Source organism: Ovis canadensis, chromosome 10 (genome assembly GCF_042477335.2).
Source record: "Ovis canadensis isolate MfBH-ARS-UI-01 breed Bighorn chromosome 10, ARS-UI_OviCan_v2, whole genome shotgun sequence".
In the NCBI taxonomy this organism is placed as follows: Eukaryota; Metazoa; Chordata; class Mammalia; order Artiodactyla; family Bovidae; genus Ovis; species Ovis canadensis.
In genome coordinates, this window is record NC_091254.1 from 11,849,124 (window position 1) to 11,869,124 (window position 20,001).

Consider the following 20,001-nt stretch of genomic DNA (forward strand, 5'->3'; position numbering starts at 1 on the left):
ACACGTGATTTCCGGGTGGGGCCCACGTGATTTCCGGGTGGGGCACACGTGATTTCCGGGTGGGGCCCACGTGATTTCCGGGTGGGGCCCACGTGTTTTCCGGGTGGGGCCCACGTGATTTCCGGGTGGGGCCCACGTGATTTCCGGGTGGGGCCCACGTGATTTCCCCGTGGGGCCCACGTGATTTCCGGGTGGGCCCCACGTGATTTCATGGTGGGGCCCACGTGATTTCCGGGTGGGGCCCACGTGATTTCCGGGTGGGGCCCACGTGATTTCCGGGTGGGGCCCACGTGATTTCCGGGTGGGGCCCACGTGATTTCCCCGTGGGGCCCACGTGATTTCCCCGTGGGGCCCACGTGATTTCCCCGTGGGGCCCACGTGATTTCCGGGTGGGGCCCACGTGATTTCCGGGTGGGCCCCACGTGATTTCCGGGTGGGGCCCACGTGATTTCCGGGTGGGGCCCACGTGATTTCCGGGTGGGGCCCCACGTGATTTCCCGGTGGGGCCCACGTGATTTCCGGGTGGGGCCCACGTGATTTCCGTGTGGGGCCCACGTGATTTCCGGGTGGGGCCCACGTGATTTCCGGGTGGGGCCCACGTGATTTCCGGGTGGGGCCCACGTGATTTCCGGGTGGGGCCCACGTGATTTCCGGGTGGGGCACACGTGATTTCCGGGTGGGGCCCACGTGATTTCCGGGTGGGGCCCACGTGATTTCCGGGTGGGGCCCACGTGATTTCCGGGTGGGGCCCACGTGATTTCCGGGTGGGGCCCACGTGATTTCCCCGTGGGGCCCACGTGATTTCCGGGTGGGGCCCACGTGATTTCCGGGTGGGGCACACGTGATTTCCCGGTGGGCCCCACGTGATTTCCGGGTGGGGCACACGTGATTTCCGGGTGGGGCCCACGTGATTTCCGGGTGGGGCCCACGTGTTTTCCGGGTGGGGCCCACGTGATTTCCGGGTGGGGCCCACGTGATTTCCGGGTGGGGCCCACGTGATTTCCGGGTGGGCCCCACGTGATTTCCGGGTGGGGCCCACGTGATTTCCTGGTGGGCCCCACGTGATTTCCCGGTGGGGCCCACGTGATTTCCGGGTGGGGCCCACGTGATTTCCGGGTGGGGCCCACGTGATTTCCGGGTGGGGCCCACGTGATTTCCCCGTGGGGCCCACGTGATTTCCCCGTGGGGCCCACGTGATTTCCGGGTGGGGCCCACGTGATTTCCGGGTGGGGCCCACGTGATTTCCGGGTGGCGCCCACGTGATTTCCGGGTGGGGCCCACGTGATTTCCGGGTGGGGCCCACCTGATTTCCGGGCGGGGCCCACGTGATTTCCGGGTGGGCCCCACGTGATTTCCCCGTGGGGCCCACGTGATTTCCGGGTGGGGCCCACGTGATTTCCGGCTAGGGCCCACGTGATTTCCGGGTGGTGCCCACGTGATTTCCCCGTTGGGCCCACGTGATTTCCGGGTGGGGCCCACGTGAATTCCGGGTGGGGCCCACGTGATTTCCTGGGTGGGGCCCACGTGATTTCCCCGTGGGGCCCACGTGATTTCCGGGTGGGGCCCACGTGATTTCCCGGTGGGGCCCACGTGATTTCCGGGTGGGGGCCACGTGATTTCCCCGTGGGGCCCACGTGATTTCCGGGTGGGGCCCACGTGATTTCCGGGTGGGGCCCACGTGATTTCCGGGTGGGGCCCACGTGATTTCCGGGTGGGGGCCCACGTGATTTCCGGGTGGGTCCCACGTGATTTCCGGGTGGGGACCACGTGATTTCCGGGTGGGGCCCACGTGATTTCAACGTGGGGCCCACGTGATTTCCCCGTGGGGCCCACGTGATTTCCGGGTGGGGCCCACGTGATTTCCGGGTGGGGCCCACGTGATTTCCGGGTGGGGCCCACGTGATTTCCGGGTGGGGCCCACGTGATTTCCGGGTGGGGCCCACGTGATTTCCCCGCGGGGCCCACGTGATTTCCCGGGTGGGGCCCACGTGATTTCCGGGTGGGGCCCACGTGATTTCCGTGGGGCCCACGTGATTTCCGGGTGGGGCCCACGTGATTTCCGGGTGGGGCCCACGTGATTTCCGGGTGGGGCCCACGTGATTTCGGGTGGGGCCCACGTGATTTCCGGGTGGGGCCCACGTGATTTCCGGGTGGGGCCCACGTGATTTCCCCGTGGGGCCCACGTGATTTCCGGGTGGGGCCCACGTGATTTCCCCGTGGGGCCCACGTGATTTCCGGGTGGGGCCCACGTGATTTCCCCTTGGGGCCCACGTGATTTCCGGGTGGGGCCCACGTGATTTCCCCGTGGGGCCCACGTGATTTCCGGGTGGGGCCCACGTGATTTCCGGCTGGGGCCCACGTGATTTCCGGGTGGGGCCCACGTGATTTCCGGGTGGGGCCCACGTGATTTCCGGGTGGGGCCCACGTGATTTCCGGCTGGGGCCCACGTGATTTCCCGGTGGGGCCCACGTGATTTCCGGGTGGGGCCCACGTGATTTCCCGGTGGGGCCCACGTGATTTCCGGGTGGGGCCCACGTGATTTCCGGGTGGGGCCCACGTGATTTCCGGGTGGGGCCCACGTGATTTCCCCGTGGGGCCCACGTGATTTCCGGGTGGGGCCCACGTGATTTCCGGGTGGGGCCGACGTGATTTCCCGGTGGGGCCCCCGTGATTTCCCGGTGGGGCCCCCGTGATTTCCCCGGGGGGCCCCCGTGATTTCCCCGTGGGGCCCCCGTGATTTCCGGGTGGGGCCCACGTGATTTCCGGGTGGGGCCCACGTGATTTCCCCGTGGGGCCCACGTGATTTCCGGGTGGGGCCCACGTGATTTCGGGGTGGGGCCCACGTGATTTCCCCGTGGGGCCCACGTGATTTCCGGGTGGGGCCCACGTGATTTCGGGGTGGGGCCCACGTGATTTCCCCGTGGGGCCCACGTGATTTCCGGGTGGGGCCCACGTGATTTCCCCGTGGGGCCCACGTGATTTCCCCGTGGGGCCCACGTGATTTCCGGGTGGGGCCCACGTGATTTCCGGGTGGGGCCCACGTGATTTCCCCGTGGGCCCCACGTGATTTCCGGGTGGGGCCCACGTGTTTTCCGGGTGGGGCCCACGTGATTTCCGGGTGGGGCCCACGTGATTTCCGGGTGGGGCCCACGTGATTTCCGGGTGGGGCCCACGTGATTTCCGGGTGGGGCCCACGTGATTTCCGGGTGGGGCCCACGTGATTTCCGGGTGGGGCCCACGTGATTTCCGGGTGGGGCCCACGTGATTTCCGGGTGGGGCCCACGTGATTTCCGGGTGGGCCCCTCGTGATTTCCGGGTGGGGCCCACGTGATTTCCGGGTGGGGCCCACGTGATTTCCGGGTGGGGCCCACGTGATTTCCGGGTGGGGCCCACGTGATTTCCGGGTGGGGCCCCGTGATTTCCGGGTGGGGCCCACGTGATTTCCGGGTGGGACCCACGTGATTTCCGGGTGGGGCCCACGTGATTTCCCCCCGTGGGGCCCACGTGATTTCCGGGTGGGGCCCACGTGATTTCCGGGTGGGGCCCACGTGATTTCCGTGTGGGGCCCACGTGATTTCCGGGTGGGGCCCACGTGATTTCCGGGTGGGGCCCACGTGATTTCCGGGTGGGGCCCACGTGATTTCCGGGTGGGGCCCACGTGATTTCCGGGTGGTGCCCACGTGATTTCCGGGTGGGGCCCACGTGATTTCCGGGTGGGGCCCACGTGATTTCCGGGTGGGCCCCACGTGATTTCCCGGTGGGCCCCCCGTGATTTCCGGGTGGGGCCCACGTGATTTCCCGGTGGGGCCCACGTGATTTCCGGGTGGGGCCCACGTGATTTCCGGGTGGGGCCCACGTGATTTCCCCGTGGGGCCCACGTGATTTCCGGGTGGGGCCCACGTGATTTCCGGGTGGGGCCCACGTGATTTCCGGGTGGGGCCCACGTGATTTGCGGGTGGGGCCCACGTGATTTCCGGGTGGGGCCCACGTGATTTCCGGGTGGGGCCCACGTGATTTCCGGGTGGGGCCCACGTGATTTCCGGGTGGGGCCCACGTGATTTCCCCGTGGGGCCCACGTGATTTCCGGGTGGGGCCCACGTGATTTCCGGGTGGGGCCCACGTGATTTCCGGGTGGGGCCCACGTGATTTCCGGGTGGGGCCCACGTGATTTCCGGGTGGGGCCCACGTGATTTCCGGGTGGGGCCCACGTGATTTCCGGGTGGGCCCCACGTGATTTCCGGGTGGGGCCCACGTGATTTCCGGGTGGGGCCACGTGATTTCCGGGTGGGGCCCACGTGATTTCCCCGTGGGGCCCACGTGATTTCCGGCTGGGGCCCACGTGGTTTCCGGGTGGGGCCCACGTGATTTCCCCGTGGGGCCCACGTGATTTCGGGCTGGGGCCCACGTGATTTCCGGGTGGGGCCCACGTGATTTCGGGGTGGGGCCCACGTGATTTCCGGGTGGGGCCCACGTGATTTCCGGGTGGGGCCCACGTGATTTCCGGGTGGGGCCCACGTGATTTCCGGCTGGGGCCCACGTGGTTTCCGGGTGGGGCCCACGTGATTTCCCGGTGGGGCCCACGTGATTTCCGGCTGGGGCCCACGTGATTTCCGGGTGGGGCCCACGTGATTTCCGGGTGGGGCCCACGTGATTTCCGGGTGGGGCCCACGTGATTTCCGGGTGGGGCCCACGTGATTTCCGGGTGGGCCCACGTGATTTCCGGGTGGGGCCCACGTGATTTCCGGGTGGGGCCCACGTGATTTCCGGGTGGGGCCCACGTGATTTCCCCGTGGGGCCCACGTGATTTCCCCGTGGGGCCCACGTGATTTCCGGGTGGGGCCCACGTGATTTCCGGGTGGGGCCCACGTGATTTCCGGGTGGGGCCCACGTGATTTCCCCGTGGGCCCCACGTGATTTCCGGGTGGGGCCCACGTGATTTCCGGGTGGGGCCCACGTGATTTCCGGGTGGGGCCCACGTGATTTCCCCGTGGGTCCCACGTGATTTCCGGGTGGGGCCCACGTGATTTCCGGGTGGGGCCCACGTGATTTCCGGGTGGGGCCCACGTGATTTCCGGGTGGGGCCCACGTGATTTCCGGGTGGGGCCCACGTGTTTTCCGGGTGGGGCCCACGTGATTTCCGGGTGGGGCCCACGTGATTTCCGGGTGGGGCCCACGTGATTTCCGGGTGGGGCCCACGTGATTTCCGGGTGGGGCCCACGTGATTTCCTGGTGGGCCCCACGTGATTTCCGGGTGGGGCCCACGTGATTTCCCGGTGGGGCCCACGTGATTTCCGGGTGGGGCCCACGTGATTTCCGGGTGGGGCCCACGTGATTTCCCCGTGGGGCCCACGTGATTTCCCCGTGGGGCCCACGTGATTTCCGGGTGGGGCCCACGTGATTTCCGGGTGGGGCCCACGTGATTTCCGGGTGGGGCCCACGTGATTTCCGGGTGGGGCCCACGTGATTTCCGGGTGGGGCCCACGTGATTTCCGGGTGGGGCCCACGTGATTTCCGGGTGGGGCCCACGTGATTTCCGGGTGGGGCCCACGTGATTTCCGGGTGGGGCCCACGTGATTTCCGGCTAGGGCCCACGTGATTTCCGGGTGGTGCCCACGTGATTTCCCCGTTGGGCCCACGTGATTTCCGGGTGGGGCCCACGTGATTTCCGGGTGGGCCCCACATGATTCCGGGTGGGGCCCACGTGATTTCCCCGTGGGGCCCACGTGATTTCCGGGTGGGGCCCACGTGATTTCCGGGTGGGGCCCACGTGATTTCCGGGTGGGGCCCACGTGATTTCCCCGTGGGGCCCACGTGATTTCCGGGTGGGGCCCACGTGATTTCCGGGTGGGGCCCACGTGATTTCCGGGTGGGGCCCACGTGATTTCCGGGTGGGGGCCCACGTGATTTCCGGGTGTGGTCCACGTGATTTCCGGGTGGGGACCACGTGATTTCCGGGTGGGGCCCACGTGATTTCAACGTGGGGCCCACGTGATTTCCCCGTGGGGCCCACGTGATTTCCGGGTGGGGCCCACGTGATTTCCGGGTGGGCCCACGTGATTTCCGGGTGGGGCCCACGTGATTTCCGGGTGGGGCCCACGTGATTTCCGGGTGGGGCCCACGTGATTTCCCCGTGGGGCCCACGTGATTTCCGGGTGGGCCCCACGTGATTTCCGGGTGGGCCCACGTGATTTCCCCGTGGGGCCACGTGATTTCCGGGTGGGGCCCACGTGATTTCCCCGTGGGGCCCACGTGATTTCCGGGTGGGCCCCACGTGATTTCCCCGTGGGGCCCACGTGATTTCCCCGTGGGGCCCACGTGATTTCCGGGTGGGGCCCCACGTGATTTTCCGGGTGGGGCCCACGTGATTTCCGGGTGGGGCCCACGTGATTTCCGGGTGGGGCCGGGTGGGGCCCACGTGATTTCCGGGTGGGGCCCACGTGATTTCCGGGTGGGGCACACGTGATTTTCCGGGTGGGGCACACGTGATTTCCGGGTGGGCCCCCCGTGATTTCCGGGTGGGGCCCACGTGATTTCCGGGTGGGGCCCACGGATTTCCCCGTGGGGCCCACGTGATTTCCGGGTGGGGCCCACGTGATTCCGGGTGGGGCCCACGTGATTTCCGGGTGGGGCCCACGTGATTTCCGGGTGGGGCACACGTGATTTCCGGGTGGGCCCCACGTGATTTCCGGGTGGGGCACACGTGATTTCCGGGTGGGGCCCACGTGATTTCCGGGTGGGGCCCACGTGTTTTCCGGGTGGGGCCCACGTGATTTCCGGGTGGGGCCCACGTGTTTCCGGGTGGGGCCCACGTGATTTCCGGGTGGGGCCCACGTGATTTCCGGGTGGGGCCCACATGATTTCATGGTGGGCCCCACGTGATTTCCGGGTGGGGCCCACGTGATTTCCGGGTGGGGCCCACGTGATTTCCGGGTGGGGCCCACGTGATTTCCGGGTGGGGCCCACGTGATTTCCCCGTGGGGCCCACGTGATTTCCCCGTGGGGCCCACGTGATTTCCGGGTGGGGCCCACGTGATTTCCGGGTGGGGCCCACGTGATTTCCGGGTGGGGCCCACGTGATTTCCGGGTGGGGCCCACGTGATTTCCGGGTGGGGCCCACGTGATTTCCGGGTGGGGCCCACGTGATTTCCGGGTGGGGCCCACGTGATTTCTGGGTGGGGCCCACGTGATTTCCCCGTGGGGCCCACGTGATTTCCGGGTGGGCCCCACGTGATTTCCGGGTGGGCCCACGTGATTTCCCCGTGGGGCCACGTGATTTCCGGGTGGGGCCCACGTGATTTCCGGGTGGGGCCCACGTGATTTCCGGGTGGGGCCCACGTGATTTCCGGGTGGGGCCCACGTGATTTCCCCGTGGGGCCCACGTGATTTCCCCGTGGGGCCCACGTGATTTCCCCGTGGGGCCCACGTGATTTCCGGGTGGGGCCCACGTGATTTCCGGGTGGGGCCCACGTGATTTCCGGGTGGGGCCCACGTGATTTCCGGGTGGGGCCCACGTGATTTCCGGGTGGGCCCCACGTGATTTCCCGGTGAGGCCCACGTGATTTCCGGGTGGGGCCCACGTGATTTCCGTGTGGGGCCCACGTGATTTCCGGGTGGGGCCCACGTGATTTCCGGGTGGGGCCCACGTGATTTCCGGGTGGGGCCCACGTGATTTCCGGGTGGGGCCCACGTGATTTCCGGGTGGGGCACACGTGATTTCCGGGTGGGCCCCACGTGATTTCCGGGTGGGGCCCACGTGATTTCCGGGTGGGGCCCACGTGATTTCCCCGTGGGGCCCACGTGATTTCCGGGTGGGGCCCACGTGATTTCCGGGTGGGGCCCACGTGATTTCCGGGTGGGGCCCACGTGATTTCCGGGTGGGGCACACGTGATTTCCGGGTGGGCCCCACGTGATTTCCGGGTGGGGCACACGTGATTTCCGGGTGGGGCCCACGTGATTTCCGGGTGGGGCCCACGTGTTTTCCGGGTGGGGCCCACGTGATTTCCGGGTGGGGCCCACATGTTTCCGGGTGGGGCCCACGTGATTTCCGGGTGGGGCCCACGTGATTTCCGGGTGGGGCCCACGTGATTTCCTGGTGGGCCCCACGTGATTTCCGGGTGGGGCCCACGTGATTTCCGGGTGGGGCCCACGTGATTTCCGGGTGGGGCCCACGTGATTTCCGGGTGGGGCCCACGTGATTTCCCCGTGGGGCCCACGAGATTTCCCCGTGGGGCCCACGTGATTTCCGGGTGGGGCCCACGTGATTTCCGGGTGGGGCCCACGTGATTTCCGGGTGGCGCCCACGTGATTTCCGGGTGGGGCCCACGTGATTTCCGGGTGGGCCCCACCTGATTTCCGTGTGGGGCCCACGTGATTTCCGGGTGGGGCCCACGTGATTTCCGGGTGGGGCCCACGTGATTTCCGGGTGGGGCCCACGTGATTTCCGGCTAGGGCCCACGTGATTTCCGGGTGGTGCCCACGTGATTTCCCCGTTGGGCCCACGTGATTTCCGGGTGGGGCCCACGTGATTTCCGGGTGGGCCCCACATGATGTCCGGGTGGGGCCCACGTGATTTCCCCGTGGGGCCCACGTGATTTCCGGGTGGGGCCCACGTGATTTCCGGGTGGGGCCCACGTGATTTCCGGGTGGGGCCCACGTGATTTCCCCGTGGGGCCCACGCGATTTCCGGGTGGGGCCCACGTGATTTCCGGGTGGGGCCCACGTGATTTCCGGGTGGGGCCCACGTGATTTCCGGGTGGAGGCCCACGTGATTTCCGGGTGTGGTCCACGTGATTTCCGGGTGGGGACCACGTGATTTCCGGGTGGGGCCCACGTGATTTCAACGTGGGGCCCACGTGATTTCCCCGTGGGGCCCACGTGATTTCCGGGTGGGGCCCACGTGATTTCCGGGTGGGGCCCACGTGATTTCCGGGTGGGGCCCACGTGATTTCCGGGTGGGGCCCACGTGATTTCCGGGTGGGGCCCACGTGATTTCCCCGCGGGGCCCACGTGATTTCCGGGTGGGCCCCACGTGATTTCCGGGTGGGCCCACGTGATTTCCCCGTGGGGCCACGTGATTTCCGGGTGGGGCCCACGTGATTTCCGGGTGGGGCCCACGTGATTTCCGGGTGGGCCCCACGTGATTTCCGGGTGGGGCCCACGTGATTTCCGGGTGGGGCCCACGTGATTTCCGGGTGGGGCCCACGTGATTTCCCCGTGGGGCCCACGTGATTTCCGGGTGGGGCCCACGTGATTTCCCCGTGGGGCCCACGTGATTTCCGGGTGGGGCCCACGTGATTTCCGGGTGGGGCCCACGTGATTTCCGGGTGGGGCCCACGTGATTTCCCCGTGGGGCCCACGTGATTTCCGGGTGGGCCCCACGTGATTTCCGGCTGGGGCCCACGTGATTTCCGGGTGGGGCCCACGTGATTTCCGGGTGGGGCCCACGTGATTTCCGGGTGGGGCCCACGTGATTTCCGGCTGGGGCCCACGTGATTTCCGGGTGGGGCCCACGTGATTTCCGGGTGGGGCCCACGTGATTTCCGGGTGGGGCCCACGTGATTTCCGGGTGGGCCCCACGTGATTTCCGGGTGGGGCCCACGTGATTTCCGGGTGGGGCCCACGTGATTTCCGGGTGGGGCCCACGTGATTTCCGGGTGGGGCCCACGTGATTTCCGGGTGGGCCCCACGTGATTTCCCGGTGGGCCCCCCGTGATTTCCGGGTGGGGCCCACGTGATTTCCCCGTGAGGCCCCCGTGATTTCCCCGTGGGGCCCCCGTGATTTCCGGGTGGGGCCCACGTGATTTCCGGGTGGGGCCCACGTGATTTCCCCGTGGGGCCCACGTGATTTCCGGGTGGGGCCCACGTGATTTCGGGGTGGGGCCCACGTGATTTCCCCGTGGGGCCCACGTGATTTCCGGGTGGGGCCCACGTGATTTCCGGGTGGGGCCCACGTGATTTCCCCGTGGGGCCCACGTGATTTCCGGGTGGGGCCCACGTGATTTCCGGGTGGGGCCCACGTGATTTCCGGGTGGGGCCCACGTGATTTCCGGGTGGGGCCCTCGTGATTTCCGGGTGGGGCCCACGTGATTTCCGGGTGGGGCCCACGTGATTTCCGGGTGGGGCCCACGTGATTTCCGGGTGGGCCCCACGTGATTTCCGGGTGGGGCCCACGTGATTTCCGGGTGGGGCCCACGTGATTTCCGGGTGGGACCCACGTGATTTCCGGGTGGGGCCCACGTGATTTCCCCGTGGGGCCCACGTGATTTCCCCGTGGGGCCCACGTGATTTCCGGGTGGGGCCCACGTGATTTCCGGGTGGGGCCCACGTGATTTCCGGGTGGGGCCCACGTGATTTCCGGGTGGGGCCCCACGTGATTTTCCGGGTGGGGCCCACGTGATTTCCGGGTGGGGCCCACGTGATTTCCGGGTGGGGCCCACGTGATTTCCGGGTGGGGCCCACGTGATTTCCGGGTGGGGCCCACGTGATTTCCGGGTGGGCCCCACGTGATTTCCCGGTGGGCCCCCCGTGATTTCCGGGTGGGGCCCACGTGATTTCCCGGTGGGGCCCACGTGATTTCCGGGTGGGGCCCACGTGATTTCCGGGTGGGGCCCACGTGATTTCCCCGTGGGGCCCACGTGATTTCCGGGTGGGGCCCACGTGATTTCCGGGTGGGGCCCACGTGATTTCCGGGTGGGGCCCACGTGATTTGCGGGTGGGGCCCACGTGATTTCCGGGTGGGGCCCACGTGATTTCCGGGTGGGGCCCACGTGATTTCCGGGTGGGCCCCACGTGATTTCCGGGTGGGGCCCACGTGATTTCCGGGTGGGGCCCACGTGATTTCCGGGTGGGGCCCACGTGATTTCCGGGTGGGGCCCACGTGATTTCCGGGTGGGGCCCACGTGACTTCCGGGTGGGGCCCACGTGATTTCCCCGTGGGGCCCACGTGATTTCCGGGTGGGGCCCACGTGATTTCCGGGTGGGGCCCACGTGATTTCCGGGTGGGCCCCACGTGATTTCCGGGTGGGGCCCACGTGATTTCCCCGTGGGGCCCACGTGATTTCCGGCTGGGGCCCACGTGGTTTCCGGGTGGGGCCCACGTGATTTCCGGGTGGGGCCCACGTGATTTCCGGCTGGGGCCCACGTGATTTCCGGGTGGGGCCCACGTGATTTCCGGGTGGGGCCCACGTGATTTCCGGGTGGGGCCCACGTGATTTCCGGGTGGGCCCCACGTGATTTCCGGGTGGGGCCCACGTGATTTCCGGGTGGGGCCCACGTGATTTCCGGGTGGGGCCCACGTGATTTCCGGGTGGGGCCCACGTGATTTCCGGGTGGGCCCCACGTGATTTCCCGGTGGGCCCCCCGTGATTTCCGGGTGGGGCCCACGTGATTTCCCCGTGAGGCCCCCGTGATTTCCCCGTGGGGCCCCCGTGATTTCCGGGTGGGGCCCACGTGATTTCCGGGTGGGGCCCACGTGATTTCCGGGTGGGGCCCACGTGATTTCCGGGTGGGGCCCACGTGATTTCGGGGTGGGGCCCACGTGATTTCCCCGTGGGGCCCACGTGATTTCCGGGTGGGGCCCACGTGATTTCCGGGTGGGGCCCACGTGATTTCCGGGTGGGGCCCACGTGATTTCCGGGTGGGGCCCACGTGATTTCCGGGTGGGGCCCACGTGATTTCCGGGTGGGGCCCACGTGATTTCCGGGTGGGGCCCACGTGATTTCCGGGTGGGGCCCACGTGATTTCCGGGTGGGGCCCACGTGATTTCCGGGTGGGGCCCACGTGATTTTCGGGTGGGGCCCACGTGATTTCCCCGTGGGGCCCACGTGATTTCCGGCTGGGGCCCACGTGATTTCCGGGTGGGGCCCACGTGATTTCCGGGTGGGGCCCACGTGATTTCCGGGTGGGGCCCACGTGATTTCCGGGTGGGGCCCACGTGATTTCCGGGTGGGGCCCACGTGATTTCCGGGTGGGGCCCACGTGATTTCCCCGTGGGGCCCACGTGATTTCCGGGTGGGGCCCACGTGATTTCCCCGTGGGGCCCACGTGATTTCCGGGTGGGGCCCACGTGATTTCCGGGTGGGGCCCACGTGATTTCCGGCTGGGGCCCACGTGATTTCCGGGTGGGGCCCACGTGATTTCCGGGTGGGGCCCACGTGATTTCCGGGTGGGGCCCTCGTGATTTCCGGGTGGGGCCCACGTGATTTCCGGGTGGGGCCCACGTGATTTCCGGGTGGGGCCCACGTGATTTCCGGGTGGGCCCCACGTGATTTCCGGGTGGGGCCCACGTGATTTCCGGGTGGGGCCCACGTGATTTCCGGGTGGGACCCACGTGATTTCCGGGTGGGGCCCACGTGATTTCCCCGTGGGGCCCACGTGATTTCCCCGTGGGGCCCACGTGATTTCCGGGTTGGGCCCACGTGATTTCCGGGTGGGGCCCACGTGATTTCCGGGTGGGGCCCACGTGATTTCCGGGTGGGGCCCACGTGATTTCCGGGTGGGGCCCACGTGATTTCCGGGTGGGCCCCACGTGATTTCCGGGTGGGGCCCACGTGATTTCCGGGTGGGGCCCACGTGATTTCCGGGTGGGGCCCACGTGATTTCCGGGTGGGGCCCACGTGATTTCCGGGTGGGGCCCACGTGATTTCCGGGTGGGCCCCACGTGATTTCCCGGTGGGCCCCCCGTGATTTCCGGGTGGGGCCCACGTGATTTCCCGGTGGGGCCCACGTGATTTCCGGGTGGGGCCCACGTGATTTCCGGGTGGGGCCCACGTGATTTCCGGGTGGGGCCCACGTGATTTCCGGGTGGGGCCCACGTGATTTCCGGGTGGGGCCCACGTGATTTCCGGGTGGGGCCCACGTGATTTCCGGGTGGGGCCCACGTGATTTCCCCGTGGGGCCCACGTGATTTCCGGGTGGGGCCCACGTGATTTCCGGGTGGGGCCCACGTGATTTCCGGGTGGGGCCCACGTGATTTCCGGGTGGGGCCCACGTGATTTCCGGGTGGGGCCCACGTGATTTCCCCGTGGGGCCCACGTGATTTCCGGGTGGGCCCCACGTGATTTCCCCGTGGGTCCCACGTGATTTCAGGGTGGGGCCCACGTGATTTCCGGGTGGGGCCCACGTGATTTCCGGGTGGGGCCCACGTGATTTCCGGGTGGGGCCCACGTGATTTCCCCGTGGGTCCCACGTGATTTCCGGGTGGGGCCCACGTGATTTCCGGCTGTGGCCCACGTGATTTCCCCGTGGGGCCCACGTGATTTCCGGGTGGGGCCCACGTGATTTCCCCGTGGGGCCCACGTGATTTCCGGGTGGGGCCCACGTGATTTCCGGGTGGGGCCCACGTGATTTCCGGGTGGGGCCCACGTGATTTCCCCGTGGGGCCCACGTGATTTCCGGGTGGGCCCCACGTGATTTCCGGCTGGGGCCCACGTGATTTCCGGGTGGGGCCCACGTGATTTCCGGGTGGGGCCCACGTGATTTCCGGGTGGGGCCCACGTGATTTCCGGCTGGGGCCCACGTGATTTCCGGGTGGGGCCCACGTGATTTCCGGGTGGGGCCCACGTGATTTCCGGGTGGGGCCCACGTGATTTCCGGCTGGGGCCCACGTGATTTCCGGGTGGTGCCCACGTGATTTCCCCGTGGGGCCCACGTGATTTCCCCGTGGGGCCCACGTGATTTCCGGGTGGGCCCCACGTGATTTCCGGGTGGGGCCCACGTGATTTCCCCGTGGGGCCCACGTGATTTCCGGGTGGGCCCCACGTGATTTCCGGGTGGGCCCCACGTGATTTCCGGGTGGGGCCCACGTGATTTCCGGGTGGGGCCCACGTGATTTCCGGGTGGGGCCCACGTGATTTCCGGGTGGGGCCCACGTGATTTCCGGGTGGGGCCCACGTGATTTCCGGGTGGGGCCCACGTGGTTTCCGGGTGGGGCCCACGTGATTTCCGGGTGGGGCCCACGTGATTTCCCCGTGGGGCCCACGTGATTTCCGGGTGGGGCCCACGTGATTTCCGGGTGGGGCCCACGTGATTTCCGGGTGGGGCCCACGTGATTTCCGGGTGGGGCCCACGTGATTTCCGGGTGGGCCCCACGTGATTTCCGGCTGGGGCCCACGTGATTTCCGGGTGGGGCCCACGTGATTTCCGGGTGGGGCCCACGTGATTTCCGGGTGGGGCCCACGTGATTTCCGGCTGGGGCCCACGTGATTTCCGGGTGGGGCCCACGTGATTTCCGTGTGGGGCCCACGTGATTTCCGGGTGGGGCCCACGTGATTTCCGGCTGGGGCCCACGTGATTTCCGGGTGGTGCCCACGTGATTTCCCCGTGGGGCCCACGTGATTTCCCCGTGTGGCCCACGTGATTTCCGGGTGGGCCCCACGTGATTTCCGGGTGGGGCCCACGTGATTTCCGAGTGGGCCCCACATGATTTCCGGGTGGGGCCCACGTGATTTCCGGGTGGGCCCCACGTGATTTCCGGGTGGGGCCCACGTGATTTCCGGGTGGGGCCCACGTGATTTCCGTGTGGGGCCCACGTGATTTCCGGGTGGGGCCCACGTGATTTCCGGGTGGGGCCCACGTGATTTCCGGGTGGGGCCCACGTGATTTCCGGGTGGGGCCCACGTGATTTCCGGGTGGGGCCCACGTGATTTCCGGGTGGGCCCACGTGATTTCCGGGTGGGGCCCACGTGATTTCCCCGTGGGGCCCACGTGATTTCCCCGTGGGGCCCACGTGATTTCCCCGTGGGGCCCACGTGATTTCCCCGTGGGGCCCACGTGATTTCCGGGTGGGGCCCACGTGATTTCCGGGTGGGGCCCACGGGATTTCCGGGTGGGGCCCACGTGATTTCCGGGTGGGGCCCACGTGATTTCCGGGTGGGGCCCACGTGATTTCCGGGTGGGGCCCACGTGATTTCCGGGTGGGGCCCACGTGATTTCCGGGTGGGGCCCACGTGATTTCCGGGTGGGGCCCACGTGATTTCCGGGTGGGGCCCACGTGATTTCCGGGTGGGCCCCACGTGATTTCCGGGTGGGGCCCACGTGATTTCCGGGTGGGGCCCACGTGATTTCCGGGTGTGGCCCACGTGATTTCCGGGTGTGGCCCACGTGATTTCCGGGTGGGGCCCACGTGATTTCCGGGTGGGGCCCACGTGATTTCCCCGTGCGGCCCACGTGATTTCCGGGTGGGCCCCACGTGATTTCCGGGTGGGGCCCACGTGATTTCAGGGTGGGGCCCACGTGATTTCCGGGTGGGGCCCACGTGATTTCCGGGTGGGGCCCACGTGATTTCCGGGTGGGGCCCACGTGATTTCCGGGTGGGGCCCACGTGATTTCCGGGTGGGGCCCACGTGATTTCCGGCTGTGGCCCACGTGATTTCCGGGTGGGGCCCACGTGATTTCCGGGTGGGCCCCACGTGATTTCCGGGTGGGGCCCACGTGATTTCCGGGTGGGGCCCACGTGATTTCCGGGTGGGGCCCACGTGATTTCCGGTGTGGCCCACGTGATTTCCGGGTGGGGCCCATGTGATTTCCGGGTGGGGCCCACGTGATTTCCGGGTGGGGCCCACGTGATTTCCGGGTGGGGCCCACGTGATTTCCGGGTGGGGCCCACGTGATTTCCGGGTGGGGCCCACGTGATTTCCGGGTGGGGCCCACGTGATTTCCGGGTGGGGCCCACGTGGTTTCCGGGTGGGGCCCACGTGGTTTCCGGGTGGGGCCCACGTGATTTCCCCGTGGGGCCCACGTGATTTCCGGGTGGGGCCCACGTGATTTCCGGGTGGGGCCCACGTGATTTCCGGGTGGGGCCCACGTGATTTCCGGGTGGGGCCCACGTGATTTGCGGGTGGGGCCCACGTGATTTCCGGGTGGGGCCCACGTGATTTCCGGGTGGGGCCCACGTGATTTCCGGGTGGGGCCCACGTGATTTCCGGGTGGGGCCCACGTGATTTCCGGGTGGGGCCCACGTGATTTCCGGGTGGGGCCCACGTGATTTCCGGGTGGGGCCCACGTGATTTTCGGGTGGGGCCCACGTGATTTCCCCGTGGGGCCCACGTGATTTCCGGCTGGGGCCCACGTGATTTCCGGGTGGGGCCCACGTGATTTCCGGGTGGGGCCCACGTGATTTCCGGGTGGGGCCCACGTGATTTCCGGGTGGGGCCCACGTGATTTCCGGGTGGGGCCCACGTGATTTCCGGGTGGGGCCCACGTGATTTCCCCGTGGGGCCCACGTGATTTCCGGGTGGGGCCCACGTGATTTCCGGGTGGGGCCCACGTGATTTCCGGGTGGGGCCCACGTGATTTCCCCGTGGGGCCCACGTGATTTCCGGGTGGGGCCCACGTGATTTCCGGGTGGGGCCCACGTGATTTCCGGGTGGGGCCCACGTGATTTCCGGGTGGGGCCCACGTGATTTCCAGGTGGGCCCCACGTGATTTCCGGGTGGGGCCCACGTGATTTCCGGGTGGGGCCCACGTGATTTCCGGGTGGGGCCCACGTGATTTCCGGGTGGGGCCCACGTGATTTCCGGGTGGGGCCCACGTGATTTCCGGGTGGGCCCCACGTGATTTCCCAGTGGGCCCCCCGTGATTTCCGGGTGGGGCCCACGTGATTTCCCCGTGAGGCCCACGTGATTTCCCCGTGGGGCCCCCGTGATTTCCGGGTGGGGCCCACGTGATTTCCGGGTGGGGCCCACGTGATTTCCGGGTGGGGCCCACGTGATTTCCGGGTGGGGCCCACGTGATTTCCGGGTGGGGCCCACGTGATTTCCCCGTGGGGCCCACGTGATTTCCCCGTGGGGCCCACGTGATTTCCGGGTGGGGCCCACGTGATTTCCGGGTGGGGCCCACGTGATTTCCGGGTGGGGCCCACGTGATTTCCGGGTGGGGCCCACGTGATTTCCGGGTGGGGCCCACGTGATTTCCGGGTGGGGCCCACGTGATTTCCGGGTGGGGCCCACGTGATTTCGTGATTTCCGGGTGGGGCCCACGTGATTTCCGGGTGGGGCCCACGTGATTTCCGGGTGGGGCCCACGTGATTTCCGGGTGGGCCCCACGTGATTTCCGGGTGGGGCCCACGTGATTTCCGGGTGGGGCCCACGTGATTTCCGGGTGGGACCCACGTGATTTCCGGGTGGGGCCCACGTGATTTCCCCGTGGGGCCCACGTGATTTCCCCGTGGGGCCCACGTGATTTCCGGGTGGGGCCCACGTGATTTCCGGGTGGGGCCCACGTGATTTCCGGGTGGGGCCCACGTGATTTCCGGGTGGGCCCCACGTGATTTCCCGGTGGGCCAGCCGTGATTTCCGGGTGGGGCCCACGTGATTTCCCCGTGAGGCCCACGTGATTTCCCCGTGGGGCCCCCGTGATTTCCGGGTGGGGCCCACGTGATTTCCGGGTGGGGCCCACGTGATTTCCGGGTGGGGCCCACGTGATTTCCGGGTGGGGCCCACGTGATTTCCGGGTGGGGCCCACGTGATTTCCGGGTGGGGCCCACGTGATTTCCGGGTGGGGCCCACGTGATTTCCCCGTGGGGCCCACGTGATTTCCGGGTGGGGCCCACGTGATTTCCGGGTGGGGCCCACGTGATTTCCGGGTGGGGCCCACGTGATTTCCGGGTGGGGCCCACGTGATTTCCGGGTGGGGCCCACGTGATTTCCCCGTGGGGCCCACGTGATTTCCGGGTGGGGCCCACGTGATTTCCGGGTGGGGCCCACGTGATTTCCGGGTGGGGCCCACGTGATTTCCGGGTGGGGCCCACGTGATTTCCGGGTGGGGCCCACGTGATTTCCCCGTGGGGCCCACGTGATTTCCGGGTGGGGCCCACGTGATTTCCCCTTGGGGCACACGTGATTTCCCCGTGGGGCCCACGTGATTTCCGGGTGGGGCCCACGTGATTTCCGGGTGGGGCCCACGTGATTTCCGGGTGGGGCCCACGTGATTTCCGGGTGGGGCCCACGTGATTTCCGGGTGGGGCCCCATGTGATTTCCGGGTGGGGCCCACGTGATTTCCCCGTGGGGCCCACGTGATTTCCGGGTGGGGCCCACGTGATTTCCGGGTGGGGCCCACGTGATTTCAGGGTGGGGCCCACGTGATTTCCGGGTGGGGCCCACGTGATTTCCGGGTGGAGCCCACGTGATTTCCCCGTGGGGCCCACGTGATTTCCGGGTGGGGCCCACGTGATTTCCGGGTGTGGCCCACGTGATTTCCGGGTGGGGCCCACGTGATTTCCGGGTGGGGCCCACGTGATTTCCCCGTGGGGCCCACGTGATTTCCGGGTGGGGCCCACGGGATTTCCGGGTGGGGCCCACGTGATTTCCGGGTGGGGCCCACGTGATTTCCGGGTGGGGCCCACGTGATTTCCGGGTGGGGCCCACGTGATTTCCGGGTGGGGCCCACGTGATTTCCGGGTGGGGCCCACGTGATTTCCCGGTGGGGCCCACGTGATTTCCGGGTGGGGCCCACGTGATTTCCGGGTGGGGCCCACGTGATTTCCGGGTGGGGCCCACGTGATTTCCAGGTGGGGCCCACGTGATTTCCCCGTGGGGCCCACGTGATTTCCGGGTGGGGCCCACGTGATTTCCGGGTGGGGCCCACGTGATTTCCGGGTGGGGCCCACGTGATTTCCGGGTGGGGCCCACGTGATTTCCGGGTGGGGCCCACGTGATTTCCGGGTGGGGCCCACGTGATTTCCGGGTGGGGCCCACGTGATTTCCGGGTGGGGCGCACGTGATTTCCGGGTGGGGCCCACGTGATTTCCGGGTGGGGCCCACGTGATTTCCGGGTGGGGCCCACGTGATTTCCGGGTGGGGCCCACGTGATTTCCGGGTGGGGCCCACGTGATTTCCGGGTGGGGCCCACGTGATTTCCGGGTGTGGCCCAGGTGATTTCCCCGTGGGGCCCACGTGATTTCCGGGTGGGGCCCACGTGATTTCCGGGTGGGGCCCACGTGATTTCCGGGTGGGGCCCACGTGATTTCCGGGTGGGGCCCACGTGATTTCCGGGTGGGGCCCACGTGATTTCCGGGTGGGGCCCACGTGATTTCCGGGTGGGGCCCACGTGATTTCCGGGTGGGGCCCCCGTGATTTCCGGGTGGGGCCCACGGTGATTTCCGGGTGGGGCCCACGTGATTTCCGGGTGGGGCCCACGTGATTTCCCGTGGGGCCCACGTGATTTCCGGGTGGGGCCCACGTGATTTCCGGGTGGGGCCCACGTGATTTCCGGGTGGGGCCCACGTGATTTCCGGGTGGGGCCCACGTGATTTCCGGGTGGGGCCCACGTGATTTCCGGGTGGGGCCCACGTGATTTCCGGGTGGGGCCCACGTGATTTCCGGGTGGGGCCCACGTGATTTCCGGGTGGGGCCCACGTGATTTCCGGGTGGGGCCCACGTGATTTCCGGGTGGGGCCCACGTGATTTCCGGGTGGGGCCCACGTGATTTCCGGGTGGGGCCCACGTGATTTCCGGGTGGGGCCCACGTGATTTCCGGGTGGGGCCCACGTGATTTCCGGGTGGGGCCCACGTGATTTCCGGGTGGGGCCCACGTGATTTCCGGGTGGGCCCCACGTGATTTCCGGGTGGGGCCAACGTGATTTCCGGGTGGGGCCCACGTGATTTCCGGGTGGGGCCCACGTGATTTCCGGGTGGGGCCCACGTGATTTCCGGGTGGGGCCCACGTGATTTCCGGGTGGGGCCCACGTGATTTCCGGCTGGGGCCCACGTGATTTCCGGGTGGGGCCCACGTGATTTCCGGGTGGGGCCCACGTGATTTCCGGGTGGGGCCCACGTGATTTCCGGGTGGGGCCCACGTGATTTCCGGGTGGTGCCCACGTGATTTCCCCGTGGGGCCCACGTGATTTCCCCGTGGGGCCCACGTGATTTCCGGCTGGGGCCCACGTGATTTCCCCGTGGGGCCCACGTGATTTCCCCGTGGGGCCCACGTGATTTCCGGGTGGGGCCCACGTGATTTCCGGCTGGGGCCCACGTGATTTCCGGGTGGGGCCCACGTGATTTCC